This window comes from Varanus komodoensis, unplaced genomic scaffold (genome assembly GCF_004798865.1).
Source record: "Varanus komodoensis strain SLA01 unplaced genomic scaffold, ASM479886v1 scaffold3, whole genome shotgun sequence".
In the NCBI taxonomy this organism is placed as follows: Eukaryota; Metazoa; Chordata; class Lepidosauria; order Squamata; family Varanidae; genus Varanus; species Varanus komodoensis.
This window is the reverse complement of record NW_025335761.1, coordinates 36,291,373-36,310,071: the sequence shown is the minus strand read 5'-3', so window position 1 is coordinate 36,310,071 and position 18,699 is coordinate 36,291,373. Positions and strand designations below refer to the sequence as shown.

At 37.7% G+C, this 18,699-nt stretch overlaps 1 protein-coding gene across 1 annotated transcript in view; it reads right to left on the bottom strand.

The window, feature by feature from the left end:
- Positions 1 to 13,557, bottom strand: part of ESRRB (estrogen related receptor beta) — a 118,414-nt gene extending 104,857 nt beyond the window's left edge. The window contains exon 1 of the mRNA XM_044436348.1: positions 13,391 to 13,557. The gene's annotated coding sequence lies outside the window, so the exon portion shown is untranslated. The remainder of the gene's footprint in view (positions 1 to 13,390) is intronic.
- Positions 13,558 to 18,699: the final 5,142 nt, after the last annotated feature.

Here is an 18,699-nt window from a genome sequence, read left to right as displayed (position 1 = left end):
AAAATATTTTTTAAACCCTCTACAGGCCATTAAACAATGTTGTAGATTATCTGGTTGGCATCCTGGAAGCTTCTAAGAAGAAACTTGTCTGTACATGTGCAGGAGAATTATTACACTTTATATGGTTCTCCTCCCAGTTAGTTCATTTTCCACACCTCCTCCTGCTTCAAATGTTATAGAGAAAAGCTCTATCCCATTCTTGGAAAAAAGGAGATGTGGAAAGAGTTTGTAATGAGAGTGTTGGTCCTTATATGACCTGAATAGCCCATACTGCATTGCTCCAAGGCCGGAAACAAAAGATTGATGAATTATATAATGTACTTTCATTGTTATTAATTTTACTGAGTGCTGCTGTTTGGTGCATCCTGGAAACCAACAGGACCTTGTGGTCACACAAGGATATTAAGCATGCTGCTGGAAACAAACGTTCTGTCCTTGCTTGCTGGATAATCAAGCAAATGTAAATATACACACAGCTAAAAAGAAAGGCATGTCTGAAAGTGCCTTAGGGCACCTGGGTAGCAGTCTCACCAGCTTCACAATGTACTGTCCACTGCTCTATCCCAGCCATGTACATTTGTGCACATCTGTGTGTTTCTGTGTGTATGTTAAGATGAAGCTTTTTTCTCAAGTCGTTTAAATCTTATCTGAACCGTGTATCTTAGGAAAAGAATTATTTGATGATTTGTAGTACATTTCTTGCCATCCTGCTCAAACATCTTCAATCAACCGAAGGTGTGAAAACTATTGTGGAAAGCTGTGACCAAGATATCTTACAGAACTATTCTATTTTGTTGACTAAAAGTTGATTTAGACATAAAGGTAAAAAAGGCACGTGGTACAGTCCTTTCAGAACTATACCACTTCAAAATGCAAATAGAGGGATTTCACAAACAGTTAAGCTGCACTTCTGAACATTACCAAAAATAGTATCAGGAGGGTGTTGTTGAAAAAGATACATGCAATTTTATTTCAGTCCTGTTCATGCCTGTTTTCTGTCTCTTGCTCCTTTGTTGCCATTTCCCCCTCTTTCACAACATGATTCGGGCTGGTATGTGCATGAGAATGCCATGCACAGCCAATCCAGTTGGGCCATGTGATAATGCCACATCACCAATTCAGAGTGGATGCAGCAATGGGTTAACTTAATGGAAGAGGAAAAGTACAATTATGAATTGTAATAATGGGATTTTATGCCACTACAGGTGTTAGTTTACCAATGCCAAAATGTTTGTCTTACCATCGATGTTACTCTGTGAATGGTCGTGGCAATTATTTGGCATCCACTTTAAATTTACCATAATCACTGCAGTTTGCAGTGTTTACATTTCCCTTCCCTCTGAACTCACAACTTATTTTTCCCCACTCTGTACCCAAGCATATATATAGAAAACAGATGTGTGTATATGTTGCATGTGTACCTGCCACTTTGAACAAGAGTTCATTCATCTGATGAAGGAGATTCTAATCCACTAAAGTTTGTGCCATAATACATGTTTGAGTCTGAGATTTTTCCATGTTTGCAGCAACAACAGATTAATGTAGTGACTCTTCTGAAAATTGCAAACTGCATCTTCCAAGCCCTGTAAACTTCCTTCTCCTCCTGCTTCTACACCACATAATCCCTGATCTCTGACTTTTCTTATGCTCAGACACTCAGGAATGCAGGAAAGGGACCATTGCTCAAGGGCAGAATAAATGCTTAGCCTGCAGAAGGTCCACGGTTCAAACTTTGCCATCTTCAATTAAAAAGAACATCAGGCTAACCCCAGATTGTTACTGCTGTTAAGCAGCATCTCACTCTTTAATCTTCCTGCATAACTCTTGCATTAAGTAGCCGCTATTAGCTTCATATTGGAAACCTCAAACATGAAACTATTTCTCCTTGGAGCTACTGCATGCCGTTTATCAAATGCAGTAGTGTAAGGAAACTGCCAGGTTTCAAAAGGGTTGAACCAGACTTTGTAAGAACTTCTGATTGCCAGCCTATATATTTGGCTAATTCCTCCATTCACAATCTCTCTTTGAACTCCCCAGCAGTGAACATGGTACATTGCTTAAATGAGGAATATACAATTAAGCAATTAAAGGTATATTGCTTAAACGAACGCACACCTTTTAATTCCTGTTCTCTTTCAGACATGTCAAGAGTGATTATCAGCTTCCATCAATCATTATACAAATCTCTGGCTCTCCCTATAGCCTCCAAAATCCTGTGTGCAAAGCATACTTTCTACACAAATGACATTTCTAAGCATCTGGTTCATGTACTGACTATATTAGTCCTTGAGAAGAGGCGTCAACTTAAAATGAAAGTGGCAGGTACCCTGGATCTCTCTGTATCTTCTTCCCTGCTGTCAACTTAATGTGAAGCTCAGTTTGGTGGTATTACAGCTATCAAATTCATAGTGTTTTGTGTATTTGAAGTTTCTCTTAGAACCCCATTATTTTTTTACTGAAGTTGCTTACACAGAATCACAGAACCTTGGAGTCAGAGAAGGCTCCTAGAACCCCTAGTCCAACCTGCTGATCACTTCATGAAATCAAAATCTAGAACCTAAAATCTAAATCCTTATTAGGTGACTTTCCAGCTTCTGTTGGAAGACCTCCCAAGAAAAAGTACCACTCATCTAGATAATTGGTTCCATTGTTAAACCACCCCTCCCACCACATGTAAGGTACTGAGAGACAGTGTAGTTTAGAGGTTAGCATGCTGTACTGGGACTTTGAAGATTCAGATTCTAGACTCAACCCAGTTAAGAAGCTTGCCTTTGAAGATGTTCGTTGTATTTCTTACTTGCTTAAATGCAGAATCTTGCATTTGTCTGTTACATTTTGTTAGTTTCAGCCCAGCTTTACATCCTAACTAAGTCATCCTGAATATTATTCCTATATTCTGAGGTCTTCACTTTCCAAGTTTTGTATCTCCTGTAATAATGATGACCTCACCAAAAGTCATTATTGACAGATTTGCCCTCTGCCAGTTTGGTGGAGCTTCTGATGGACTTGCCTCCTGCCTTTCCTCTTTGCTTCCTGGTTTTCATCTGTGCTTGCTACAGTTTCTGACCCCTTCGCTTAACTTGTGTGTGTGAGTGTGTGTTTAAAATCCCCCCAAAAACATTCTTTGCAAATTCAGCGAGTTCACACTTCATCTCCTTTCACACCTCATTTGACATTTTTGTCCTTTGTGCATTTTACCATTGAAAACAACTCCCCAGTTGCTACTTTGGAGCTTCCTCCAACACACTCCAAATTACTCCCAAAGGGCAAAGGGAATCGTTTCATGCACTGGAAGCATGAAACTCAAACTCAGAAAGAAGCAGCTGGCAATCTGAGTCAATAAATGCACCTGACAGAGTTTTGCAAAACTGATTATCCTGGGCTTCCCACAACTACATCAGGAGGAGACAACTAGTGGCTCCTGGCTATTCCTGGCCACTAAAGGATTCCACCTGCCATCCTCACCTCTCCCATCATTGCTTGCTCAGAGGTGAAACAGAGCCGGGGAAAGAGAGGACATTAGTAACAAGGCTTGCTGACAATCCCATTTTGTAGGTGGGAATTTGAGAAGCTGACATCCACTTTTTCTTCAGAACACTATATTCTAGGAAAAGCTGTTGCATTTCACTTAAAACATTTTTACCCATTGGTCTTCCATCCCCTAAGCCGTTGCTTTAAAAAAGACTTAATATATGCATTACTGAGTACATTCTTTCATATTGGAAGCACACCACACTACCTGCTGATCACCACTTGCCACTTTATCACTGTGCTTCCCATCCTCTAAGATTCTATATATTTCCTTCAAATTCCACTACTAACAGTCCCTGAAAGAACGAAAAATTGAAATTCTAATTTCCATCCCTGTAAATTATCACAAGAATTTTGAAAGAAAATGAATATATTTTAGAGTTCACTGCAGACCTCACTCTTATTGCTTGAAATCATAGTCTTGTCAATGGGATTTAGGCATGATTTACTTTAAGCCCTTTTAAATTTAATATCCAAATTATTTAAGGTGGTTAAAACCAAAGGGAATGCAAGGAACTCCAGAAGGAATTCTCCAAACTGGAGAAATGAGCATCAAAATGACAAATATGATTCAGAGTAAGCAAATGTAAAGTAATGCACATTGGGACAAAGAAAGATCTGCAACTTCCAATATAAACTGATGTGGTATATATACGATAGGATATACAGGATAGGGAAGCAATATAGGATAGGAAGGCAATTTTCCCCCGCTCTCTTAATACTAGAACCAGCCTGGGGTTTTGACCAGTGGGGGATTTAGGGCAGATAGAAAGAAGTACTTTGTATAGTTAAGATATGGAATTCACTTCCACAAGATGTAGTGGGGGCCACCACTTTCTGATTAGTAGAGGATGGACAAATTCATGGACGATAAGGCTATTACTGACTACTAGTTCAGATAGCTAAATTCCTCCTTAAGTGTCAGAGACAGTATGGCGATGTGCACCAGTAGCTCGGGAAAATGGACAGCGGGGTATTGCTGCATTCCTGTGCTGCGTGTGAGTTTCCTGCAGGTTGGCCACTATATGAACAGAATACTGGACTAGATGGATTCTTGGCCCAATTCAGCATGACTCTTCTTTTGTTATGTTATGTTCAAGATCTTGTTTATTTAAAAAATCAATCCACATTTTTATTTGGCCGTGTTCAATCTATAATACAGTGTTTCATTCTGGTATACATATGTGGGGGGGAGGAGAAGCAGGGTAGGATACTACAAAGAAGGTTTATCTGCTTGTTGAAAACATTGAAATTGACCCCCCCTTTTTTTGAAGGGGCGTTAAAAAAAATAAAAATGCACCAGTTGTAGTTTTATGACCAACAATACAGAAATAACAGAATCGTTCAGTGGCTCAGGCAAAATCTTATTTAACAAGAAAGGTTTAAAAAGTACTTGAATCCAAATAACAAAACTTTGTTGAATATACAAAGGAGATTAGGCAGTTTAAAACTATGCTTAAAAAATAGTGAAGATCACAGATTTTTGCTATACTACTGCCTAGTTTTTCCAAATGCAAGGATAACGTAGGTCGGATCATTCAGGAAATAAAAATACCCAGTGCAAATAACTACATGAAATTCTTCCTCATATTGCTCTCCCTACTTCATTCATCCTGCCCCTTCGTATGCACATGTAGTTGTGCAGACATGGTGAGGGAAATTGGCCCAAGAATTGTTGGAAATGGCGTACTTTTTAAAACCAAAGCTCTGTGCAGTGATTAATGCAGGGAAAACATGTTCCAAGCAAAGTTAGGCATCTTCAAGCAACACTGATTGTAAAGAGATTTGGACAGCAATTCCATACATACTTACCTGAGAAAACATCCCAATGAACTCAGTTGCTTTAGAGTAGACATGATAGGATTATACTGTCAAACACAAGCCCAAGATTATAGTCCTATATACCTTTACTTACGGGTGCACCCCGTTTAATACAAAGGGACTTCTCTGAGTAGGTATTCATAGAATTGCATAAAGCACCAAAATTGAAAAGTGATTAATTTTGACTGAGACATGCCTAATTATTTTTCCAACTGGGGGCCACAAATTTATTAATGGGGAAAATGTCTTCTGAAAGTTAATATTCAGAACATCACTGGATAGCAATAAATGTTTTCTTGAAAATGTACATTAAGTGAAATAAATTAGACAAAATGACATAGAGTATGTTTTAAAAACAAGTAATATGTGCAGTATTATACAGAAGTATTTCAAGAATAAACCATCACATATAATGCAACCAAACATGTTTCTGCTTGAGACAAAATCCAGAGAAGGCAGAATAGAAACTGAATGTTTCGAGAAAAAGCTAATGGTAATCAAGCATGGGAACAGCTGCAAAATAAATAAATAAAATCTATGACTGCAATCCTACATACACTTACCTGGCATAAGCTCAATTGACTAAAATGAGATTTATTTCTGACTAAAAACATATAGACTTACACTGTAATTTGCCTACAGAAGGATCTTGCCATACAGCACAGACAGAAGATTCCTACATATGGAACTAATATAGGTATTAGTTCCAAATACAAATAACAGCAAAAAAGCTGATCAAATTCTTTAGCATGGTAATAAAAAGGTGAAGAAAGGAAAAAGAAAAAGACTGAATATCAGGAGATAGAAGCTTGAATAAAATAGGATTACTTAAGCTCAGGAATGGGGAGAAGATTTTATCTAAATAAAAAAGGTAGTATAGAGTACCTAATTTATATGAATAAAATGAGTCTAGATCGACTACAATGTATTGTTTATGCTATATGCACATGCTTCCCAAGGAGAAGAAACTACACGGGACTATAAATGATAAAGATGGCATTAACTGTATTCATAGCATATAATATCCATTGCTCATATCGGACAAAATGAGATTGCACCAATTAGAGAAATACTTCCAAGGCAGAATCCTGAGATGGCAAAAGGATGTTAGTTGGAACACCTAATCTGTATGCTCATCTCAAGCATTACAATTCTGTGCCTGAGAAAGGGATTAAACAATCAACGAAGTATGGCAGAGGAATTTGTATTTTACCTTTCAAACCACAGTGTAATTTCATTACCTCTCAAGATTACATCTGTAAAAAGAATACTAGGACTGACCCTCCAATGCAATTCAACAGCATCCATGCCTCCTTGCTGCGCTGAAAGCCATGTGCTGCTAAGTGCCAGTCAAGCCCTGTAGGGGGCTGTCGCGTTCTTCTGCATTCACTTTCTATGGCCATTACAACATATGGGCCCAAAATGCAATCACTGCTTTCGGAGGATGCTCAGCTGAGCCAGCCTGTATCAGCCAAAACAAAGGAGTTTTTGTCACAACCCTTCTACAAAACACCGAGTTAGTGTCACTGACCATGTGTGCTGATGCATCTTCCTAGTTAAGCAATGGCATGTTTCATACTATGGCTCCTTGGAGCCCCAGCTTGTATATTATTGAAAGTTTACTTTTCTAAGGTTTTCATTTTTTTAAAGGAGCACTTATTATGATCCATGACATTTCCACAAGTTAAGGAATATTAAAAGGTGGCATACTGTCAATACCTAGGCATGCATATTCAGAAGTAACCCCCCTCCCCCATGTTCAGAGGGGCTTACATCCAGGAAAGTGCCAGGCTGCAAGCCTATGCACACTTACCTGGGAATAACTTTTGAAGACACAGCCTGTTAGTAAACATGAATAGGAATGCAGTGAAACGTGTGTGGGGGATCTTCTTAACTGCATTAGCCAAACTGAATGAAAAAAAGTGCACAGACTGGGATTCCTCTCTTCCCATCTCACATTAACACTACAGAAAAGTAATGTACCAGGTTAAAAGGCATTCTAACTTCAGTGAAACTACCTTTCTTGAATTGGTATGGATTTGTCTTGTACAGCATGTTGTGCCGTACCCAAGGCCGTTGTTCTGTCTTCCTTTTGCTTTCCAATCTATATAATGTCATCTCATGATAACAAACCAGTTTAACTGAGCAGTGAACAACTGCAAACTGGGCAGGGTCTTTTGGCAGTACAGAAACATAATAAATGAATGAATGGAAGGATGATGAAATGAGGTCCCAAATTTGCCTCAATCATCCTCACATACTGATTCCTGGTGATATCTTAGTCCTAGTTCACTTTTTAAGCCTCCTGTAATGTGCAGCATTTTCTATGCAAACAGAAACCAGATGTATAGCATACAAATATACACAGCACCCTGTCCTAAGCAGCTTGCAAGTTAAAATCCGACGCATGCAAAAGAACAAAGAGGAAAGCAGCGGACGCATATGAGGATGGGTGGATTGTTGTTATATGCCATGACCCTAGAATGAGTGCCCTCCAAAATGTCCTGTCCTTGAGGCCCTCACCTCTTGTACATTCAAGGCTGTGGCTTCATTTATGGGGTTGATTCCTCTCATATTTTGGAATGGGTTGGATATACACAATTATTCCAATCAAACATACTAAGGCATAGTTTCAGTATGCAGGCATGCTATATAACCATATTATAATTAGGGCTGCCATGTTTAGTCAATTAATAAGATTAATTAATCAAAACATGTTGGCTTGATTGAAAAAGTTCCCCCAAATAACTAAGAAAATATTTTAACATTGCTAATTATTTTTAATAAAACCATTACAAAAATTATGGGTGGCAAATGCCTTAGAAGAAATATTCCCCCTCCTCCTCTCTCCTTCATACTCGCATACTCACTCATGCAGAAAGAGTAACGAATGCCTCTTCTAAAATAATGCATGCTATAATACAAGCACACTTCATCTAGTAACAATAATTGGATGGAAGTTTTTTTTCCCTAAAAGAATAGTTTTATTCATTTGCTCATTTATGTATGGGAGCGAGTGTAGCGTAATGATTAGTGTTCCAATGGGTTGAAATCTGTGTTCTGGTCCCTACCCAGCCATGAAGCTCAATGAATAGCTTTCGGTCAATCAGACTTTCAGCCTAATCTACCTTGCAGGAATGTTGTTGTAAGCATAAAATTGAAAGGATGATTCCTTGTAAGCCAGCCTGGGTTCCTTGAAAAAGTAACATGGAATGCAATGATGATGATGATGACGACGACACTTGGTTGATTAACACTTGAAATCCTATTCATGTCTTTTCAGAGGTATGTCCCATGGAGTTCAGAGACTTACTCTCATAGACACATACATAGCCTTAGAAATCACTTACAATTAGCCAACTAGTATTTCTTTAACCAGATGACAGCAGTAGTAGAACAAAATCCTTAATCAGCATCTATTACATGTAGAAACAAATTCACCATGGTTTCCCTCTCTATAATATTATTTATAGTGTAATGCTAAGTATACCTGTTTAACAGGCCTTCTGTTCCAAAGTTAGTGGTCATTCTTGGTCTCTCACGATGGGGACATTCAACACCTTATGAGCAGAATCCTGCTTGTACAGTGGAGCCTCCCCTTGTTCTCCTCCCCCTTCATGCTCCCCAAGACTGCTCTGGAGGTCCCAACACCCGCAAACAGAGGGAATCCATTCCGTTAGATCTGCTGGCATACAGATCATGCTAGATATAAGACTGATGAGCAGGGGTGTATGCTAGAAAAATTAGTGTTCGTGTTCAATGAACAAGCTGTTCTGAGTTCTAACTGTGCAGCTTGTGAAGCACTCAAGGCAGCAGGTCCCTCACATTTTCCTGAGCCAGAGCAACAGGACTTCACTGAAAAAAGGGGAGTGACAAATTCATTCATGGCTCCAAGTCATGAGGGCTCTATGTATTATATGCAGTATCAGAGGCAATGTACTTCTCCATTCCAGTTGCTGGAAATGAGGAACATGAGCTGAGGGGTGCTATTGTATTCAGGTCTGGTTCATGGGCTTCTCACTGGAGCATCTCATTGGCCACAAGAGGAACAGAATGCTTGACTAGACAGGCCTTTGGTCCAATCCAGCCAGGTTCCTCTCATGTTCATATGACACAGCTGTTTGACACTCAGGCAACCATGATACAAGACTTAGGAAATGGTTTTACAGCATTGTGCAAGCTGAGTGTGTTCTGGGATATGAGATAAGGATGAAGCAAATGGAAGACTACACTACTTCTTCACTTCATGACATCATAAAACTGAGAATTCACAAGTAAATATGGTAAGAGTTTGACAATGGTAAATACTATTTTTATGTATTTATTATATTTTAACTGCTTAATAACAGAAGGTCTCTAGTGGTATACAAATGAAGAAAACACAAGGTAACAATGGAAAATAATAAAATAATCAGGGTTATATCACAGAATAATGTAGCCTGCTCCTAGAGTCATGAGGAGGAGGAATTCCCCCCACTTTCAGGCCTAAATTGATACAGTTCCCCTGTATCAATTCAGGAAATGAAAAGGTTAGGTTTGCTTTACTGTATAAAAGCAGAAGAGGAAATAAAATATTCTAAAAGCTGAAATAGCCAGACTTAAAAACTACTGCTGTGGCCAACATCTTGCCAGTATTTTGGGTTTAGTACTTACGTACTGAACCGTAACCTCTTCAGGGCAGGAGCCATTGTGAATAAATTTGTGAAGTGTACGGCTCTGAAAACATTGTTGGTGTTTGAGCATCTAAATCCCCAAATGGATTTCAATGGGTATTAATAATCTAAATCCCTTTGAAAAGCTCTCTCTAACTAATAAGCAGCAGTAGCAAGAACTACTCTTGTACAAACATGTTTTGTCCCAATTGCTTTACCGTCAAAAAGCTTTCAAATGAGCCGAATTATCTCAGAAGGGGCTGAGAACTTGTAATAGGCACTAGCTGTGTGACCCCTGCTAATCCATCCAATATTAGGCTCGTTAGTCATCAGGATAACAACTGTATTTTGTAAATCAGGCACTGTTATCTGATAAACCAGTGAGACCCAGTGCAATATCTAATAGTCCAACAACATCAGCACAAAGGTATATAACGCTTCTGTGCAGACCCCTCTCTTCTAATCCCTCTTAAACTCAACAAGACTGATTGGTTTTTATTATTCATGGATTAATTTTTAACTCCAGGCCAACAGGGGAATTGAATCTATAACATTTTGCAGAGATTGAAGTAAAGAAGTTTCACCGTGACAGAAAGAACAGCCAAAACCTAATGGGATGAAGACAGGTTACTCTCCAGTTGACCATTAAAGAGCTTTTGGTCCGACCCCCCCCCCATTCCTAAATTGAACATTATAAAGAAAAATGAATTAATTGCAAATATAATGCAACTTTGGACATTCCTCAAAGGCATTCCTCACACAAATTTCTTAGCAAATATAGTTGTGTCAAACATTTTCAGTGAACCAGTAGAATTCAACTACATTGTTTCTATTAAAACAAGAAAGTATTTTGGAAAGCTGGGGAACCCTGCAAAGAGATCATTAACATGTATGATTTTCTCTGCATGGTTCTTTCTTAAGAATTACACTGAGAAATTGAATTACAAAGTCCGACAGAAACTGCTGTTTTAAAATTACTCCTGGCTTTTTGATTACTTAACAAGAGAAACACTGATGTCATTGGATGTAATATCTACAGTTCACACACATGCATGCACACCTCTTCCCCACAAAGTTCTTGAAGGGTCCAAATGAAAATACCCAAGTAACCAGCTTATTCTTAACAAAACAGAATTGTATTCGCTCATGATTTCGGACATCTTTTTTATTCTTGAATTTTAACCAGGCAAAAAGATCACTCAAAAACTTCGAAAACATACTACCTGCTCCTCTGCTATATTCACTCTGTATCAAGCTACATCTACTGATAAGCTATATATGTGCACTATATTTACATAGAAGACTACTTTGCATTTGTTATCTTATACACAAGGATTTTTTATGTTCCACAAGCACTGAGTCAGAACTACTTTTTAGTGAGATAAGATTAACTTTATTTTTCCTCTAAAGATACTTAGAAATATAGATGCAAGTAGCCTGTTCAGATACAGATTAGCAATTTCATGCTAGACATACGGACATTAGTTTATAAAAATATACACATATATTGAGTACTGATTTGCACACATATTATCATTTGCAGTATACATTTGTGCATAATTATAGCACAGGAATGCATGCTGTATAAATGTATTTGCATATATGCACATTACACAGACTAATCAGATTATTTTCTAGCACTCATGCAATATCTGTATGAGAAGGAAACTAGAACCATATATACATTTATTTTAAATCAAACATCCACCGTCATTTATGAAAATGTGTGCATATGCAACTGCATTTGATTCAACTGTTACCCTTGGCAAAAGGATGTTTCTACAACCTATTAATGCAGAAGGCACGCAGGAAAAGTTAAGGTAAACCTTTCTAAAGACATTAGAACATCAGCCCAGGTTTATCCTGGGATCATTTTTGTACCTTTTCCCTCTGCTTCTACCACCAGGTTAGAGTGCACTGAAGGCTACATTGACTCAATTATCAACGGAGAATAGACCAGTTAGTTACACAAAGGCTCCTCTTCCCTTAAGATACTCTTTTTGACAGAAGAGGCATATATGCCAAATTGACTACTAAAGTGTGGCAGGCAATGGGCATTAAGGTTTTAGGCTTCAGAGGAATTGCTGCTTAGCATCTTACTGCAGCATGAACACCCCTATTTTCTTCCCCCTGTCAGCTCACCCCACAGCTACCAAAAAAGCAAATAGCATAAACATAGAAACACTGGAAATGTTGAATGAAGCAGTAAGTGGAGAGAAGACAGAAATGTCTAGAAAGACAGAACATGAGTGAGGACTGGTTATAAGCAGGATTTTGAATTAAGTTGTATCAAAACATTTGTGAGTACTTCTCACATATGAAATGTATGACGTAGATGTGGACTCAAAACCAAAGATGCTATGACTCAGAAACTATTTTGTTATCCTGTATTTTCTGGGTTTATTTTTAGAACCAGGAAAAGAGGGGCAGGGAACCTGCAAATATTTCCAGTCATAAGCTCCACCACTACTCTAAAAACTATCACAGAAAAATGTGGAAAATCTTAAGAATTTTCTGGCACAAAAAGAATAACCAGGTTCTTATATATGTGCAGGTTATGATAACCAATTGATGTTTATTTGCATTGCACAAAGAATAAAACCTGATTGGTACAAAGCTCCTCTCAATAAGCTTTTTGCTAAACTTATGTTTAGATACATCTTAAAATTTCCAGACCTAGAAAGTGATATCTATATAAGTGGGAAAAAAAACTGTACTTGTTTTCAGGTGCATACTTAAAAGTTACACAATCTTTTATGTAAATACATGTCAGGAACAGAAAATCATATATTGGTCCTTTACTTCTCCCTGCATTTTTACAAGGAAGAAGCAACAGTTTTTTAAAGGATAGCAATCCTATAGAAAAACAAAGCAGAAGAGTAAACATTTGTGAAGACATTCTTATGATGGTATTCTTAACTAAGCAGACTATACATTTCTAAGTGACTGTTTACAAAGATTATCCCATTTCTATAGAATGTTTTATAGCTTAAGAGTGGGATAATAGAATTTTAAAAACAAAGGGGAAAAGAAAAATGTCCACAGGATAGGAAATCTTGGCATTCAGGTAATAAATATTATAAACAAATATTATAAACACAGGTGTCTTCCAGTAAAACAATCAGTTCAACTATATATCGTCAACTCAAGAGACAGGTGTAAGGCTGTCTCCTTTGTCACCACAGAAGATGCTCCCAGTTGGTGGTTTGGAAAACTACACAACCGTTTTTTGATACATGCAAAAAGAGCATGTGACAATAGTTTTGGTTGAATGTCTGGGTCCACAGTTTTGTCCAAATTGCATTTTCTGCCTAGAGTAGTTCCCTTTCCTCTCCCATAACCAGGACATAATAATTATGGAGGTACCCTAGAAATCAACGCCTCACCGGCAGTGCAGAATCGGACAAGATACGCCGCCTCTCTCTATTCTCAATCCATTCCCTTTCACACTAAAAAACAAAACAAAAACAGCTTGGTCATGGCATGTTACTGCAACTTAAATACGGCATACAAAGGGAGCAGAAAAGAACCTCTAGCATGATGAAATTTGCATAAGAAAGCAAACAACACCCCCTCCCTCACCAGACACACACAAAAGTTTGTGACTTTCTGAAATGATTTGATGTCTATTGTTTGCAAGATGTTTGTGCATCCAAAATGTTCTGCACAGGCTGAAGAAGTGAGCACAAGGCTTGAGAATGTGGATGATGTGACCCCCCAAAATCTAAACATTGAAATCTTTTCTTCTGCAGGTGAGGGGAGAAGAAAATACATTGAACCCAGAGAAGAAAGCAAGGGGGAAACCACCCTATAAGCCAATACACGTTGTGTGACAATAGATACTATTTGCTTTTTCAAACTTGTCTGCAGAACCAAAAGGGCAATTAATGTTAACACCAAACAGCTCAACAAACGAGTATGTATGAGCACATTTTTGTTTCCAAGACTGATTGTTGCTGTATTTCTGAAGAGAGTCCAAAGTACAGGGGATGCTAAGAAAACGAACGGGCAAGGTCATCGCTACAAAACAGAATCTAAGAGCACCAAACATGCCAAGATAAAAACACAGAGCTGCCATAGGTTAAACAGCACATGCCATTCTAGCTTGGCTAACACAGGGTCAAGTCATGTGCAGTGAAAGTTTCGCATTCTTAATCCGCCAGAGCTTGTTTGCTAATTACATTTACAATTAAAAACACAGCAAAGATGTTATTCTACAGTGTGTTCCACTTCAAGCAGGCATACTTTTCCTAACTGCTATTTGCCTCCAAGCTCGCAAGTGCTTCTTGACAGACAAAATAACTGGTACTTCAGATGGAAGGGCCACTTTGTGGGCAGCTCAAGAGCTAAGCAGAGACAGAAAAGAGCTTTAGAGACAGGAGGCCAAGCTAGTGCAGAGAATATAGAAAAATGAAAGGGTAAGGGCTCTTCAGGAATAATGCTCTGTAAATGAAGATTTTTTTCTTAAGTCTTTGTTAATGCTTATACCCTGCCAATCGACCATCTAGAGCTATTTCCTCATGGGCATGTAAAGTCTTTTTCTTTATTACAGTGTAATTCTAGCTCTCCCTGCCAATACTAAGGAGCAGAAATACAGCAGTTTTTTTTCCTTCCTACTTCATTGCTAGAGTTAAAGTTGAAATATATCTGAACAAACATCCAAAATATTAATGAATATCTGTTATTCACCATCTTCACTATTATGCTTCTAAGAGGATAGCTTGGTACCTCTTTGGTACATTATACATCAATGAAACTGTTCTCCCACATGCACACATGTATAGAAACACTCCACTTATTTTCCAGTTTTCAAAATAAATTACAAACAGGACTCCAAGCCCTCTTTCAGTGGGACTAACATGGTTACTCAGGAGTACATCCCACTGAAATCAATGGAGCTTACTCCCTAGTAATCGTGTTCAGGAATGCAGCATCTTTAAATAAGCTGGAGGAACAGCTATGGGTCTCTAGGGTACCATAATGTTCTACCTAATGCATTTACAAGGAGCACTCCTCAACCCTCAGGATGTTGGACATAGAACCAAGTAGTTAAAGCTAGGAGCACGCCTGGTTTGTCTTGTTTGTGCTGTTTCTTTTCCCATCTAAATGCATCCTAAACATGTGGACATGCTTGCAAGAGATCATTTATCACTACATCACAGAACTTTGCTTCTATAGTCACTTAAACCAGCAATCCTAAACACATTTACTAGGGAGCAAACACAAACACAGTGAGATTTACTTCTCAGCAAACATGCTTAGGATTGTGCAGTCCATTTATACCCTTTCCCCCTTTTATCATCTATAAGAAGCCATGCTATCCAGAAAAGAGCTGTTTCAGGTCTGCAGAAATGTATATATGAAATTTCTCACTAGAAGCATTAAATAAGTGCTTGTTTGTATTGAATTTTTTAAAATGGCACACTAGGAAAAGGTGGGGAGGGGGATTAAAGGTAGAAGATATAAGCAACATATTCTCCCAGGAAACACACACATGATTCTGATGTAAAATTTCTGTCACAGCAACTTTCTGTGATGTAAGCCCACCCAAGTCTTCTCTCTTAGGTTAAATGCAATATCTATTGATTGTTTCCAGTCAATACAATGAAAGATCCCTGTCCAGTTGTTGGGTGTTTTTTAACTAAAATATTAATAATAAATTGATCTTTTCATAATTTTCTTTAATTGCTATGAAAAAAGTAGAATCTGAAAGACAGGTAGAAGAAAGGTTAACATTTTCCTTTAACATTCAAGGCTGGCCAGACTCCTGGTAGCAAACAATAGGAAACCAGTTTCAGAAAAGCAAACTAAGCCCGCTCCTTTGCCTTACAGCTTCTTGAATGATTCCATCAGTAAGAAAACAGAGACTTAAAAACTCTCTGTTGCAGATATCCAAGAATACATATTTTCTGTTAAGAATTGCTTCTCATTCACAGAAGTAGGGCTGGAAAGCAGAGAAATCATTCTAGATTTCCAGGAGTGCCTAGAACTCAAGCAGCTTCATTCAGCCTTTCAGACAATGATTTTTTCCCATTCACAGAAGCAAAGTGCTACATCTTTCAGAAGCCAAGTCACATTTCTGTGATCTGTAAATAATGAAAAAGCAAAAGAAATGAATTATCTACCCCTTTGCTATTCTTGTACTGAATGGAATCACATTGTTTTCTGTGAATCTAGATTTTCATGTTCATAAATTGATCTTTTTCTTTTCTTTTCTTTTTTTTGCAACTGATTGCTCATTTTTATTTAACAGGCCCATATTTGACCATTTTTCTAGCCGGTCAGAAAGCATTTTAACAGGCATGTCTGACAAAACACATTTGTACACCAAAATGGCATTATTTATTTTCTAATAGGGTACTCTTTGCTGTTTTACTTTTCTCCTATACACGCAATTGAATAGAAATCAAAAAGTATTTTCTATAGCCTGAATAACATTTAAGACAACAGCTAAAAGGGGGAAAAAGAAGGGAGGTTGTTGAAAGAAGTGTAATCTACTTCTTATCTGAGGCTGTGACATTAATGGTACACTTATCAAAAAGTGCCTAGAAGGGGTATTCCATGTGTTTACTTATACAACCACAAATACAGGCATGACATGCAGTTACAGATAAATTCATGACATATTTATGCGCACATGCAAATATGTATTACATAGCTGCAGCACTGCAGACAAGCCCTGTCAATACAGTTAGACTAATATTATGCATTCACCTGTCTTGACCTGTAAGACAAACTGCAGGTTCATTTGTTTTGTAGGCATTCTTGCTAATTTTAATCAAAGGTTTCAGTTTGGATTTTGCTCTCCATGCTACAGACAAGACAGGTAAACTTTTCCAATACCACATTAATGGTTACAAGGAATTAATCCAGCAGAGATCAAATTAATAAAAAGGTGTGCATGTGTGCCTGGTGTTATATTACTTGGGGGCAATTCTCATGCTTCAGGAATTATCAACTTCCCTCTTCTGTTCTTTCTGAAGTGCTACATCAAGGCACATTTGAACCCAGAGGAAGATGAGGTGGTGCGCAGGGGGAGAGAAAGAACTTTCCTTCCCCTAGGAAGGTGAACCACAAGGCACAATATCCTGAGTCTGGGCAGAAGCTGATATCCTCAGCCCAGTTAGGTTCTGCTTGTTGTCACTCAAGGATCTGAACACAGTTGTGTGTACATATCTGAACAGATTACTTGTTTGCCTCTTATTTGCATTTTCTTGCTGATGTATAGAAACAGAGGTAGGCAGCAACAGTAAGTTCTAGAGAATTAATCAAAATATTTGAAAGAGAAAACTAGTAGTTGCAGCCATGGTCATTATTGTAATAAAGCTGCTTTTCAAAAGAAAAAAGCTCCTTTTAAATACAGCAAATTACAACTTTATATACAATATTTGCCTAGAAAGACTAATAACCACTATAGAAAATCATAGCTATTTTAAAATAGTTAAGTAGATATCAAAATAGCCAGTATTCAGCATGGGTACTCATGACAGATTTTATATATGTATATATATGCAGATTATATTAAAATTCTTCTGTACCATAAGTACCTGCACCCATACAAACATCTATGTGCACTGGATAAATTGTTATTCACATGGCTGTAGCTGGCCTTGATTTATAATTATGTTCAACTACATAAGAAAAAAGGGCTAATGGATGTGGAAATAGCATCATGAAATAATTAGGACTAGTTTCAAAATCCTATACCTATTCTCCAGCAACCATTCTATGCACATCCCAAATCCATTCCAAATATTTTTAAAATTCTCTGAACCTAATATAGTATGCAATCTTTCTTTTTAAAAATGTAAATTCCATGCCAACATTTACCTAAAAATAAGTCCTACTGAACTCAGTTGGACTTACTTTTCAGTAGAGGATTGCACTTTTAGTAACTGAAAGAATATTATACCTCTATAGCCATCAGTTCTATATCAGGACTTTCAATGCCACATACCCCTGGACCACTTTTTGTTTCTTGAATTGGAAACCAAGCTAAGAGTAAAGTAGGAAAATTGATTAAGCCAAAAATTCTTGGTGACTTTTTATTAACATTATCAAATTATGCAAGCCATTAAAAATCAAGTAAATGCTTCATTTCAGTTATTTTGTAGGTTGGTCATTCACTCCTGTTATTCTACAAGTAGGTTATATGTGATCAGGGGGAAAGTTAAAAGGGAAGACATAGTGTCAATCTCTAGAAAACAATGAACACCTTTTTTGTGAAGAGAATCACTTAATTGCATTCAGTACAATGCAAAATGGTATATGATCTCCTTTTTTAATTCTTAATCCACTGGTTCATGAAAACTAAAAACAAAGATTGGAAATGATACTGTTAATCCTTGAGGAGGTGGGAGGGGGGCACCTGGCACAGGTCAGAGCATTCCAGGAAACAAAACCCAACAGAGATTATATTCTTTATGTCTTTTATTCACATGAAAGGGAGTGGAGACTAAAGTAAAATGGAATGGGGAACTCAGAAGCAATGACAGCTACTCAGAAAAAAGAAGAAAAAGATAGACCAGAAAGAGAGAGGTCAAAAAGAGGAGGAAGAGGAATGGCCATTATTTTCAGTCAAATTATATTCATTTTTCTTAACTAATACTGAAGTTGTGGCTATTAGAATTAAACAAGGTCTACCCAGGGTAATGATACAGAAAATGTTTTGGATCTCTTCAGGCACAACACCTTC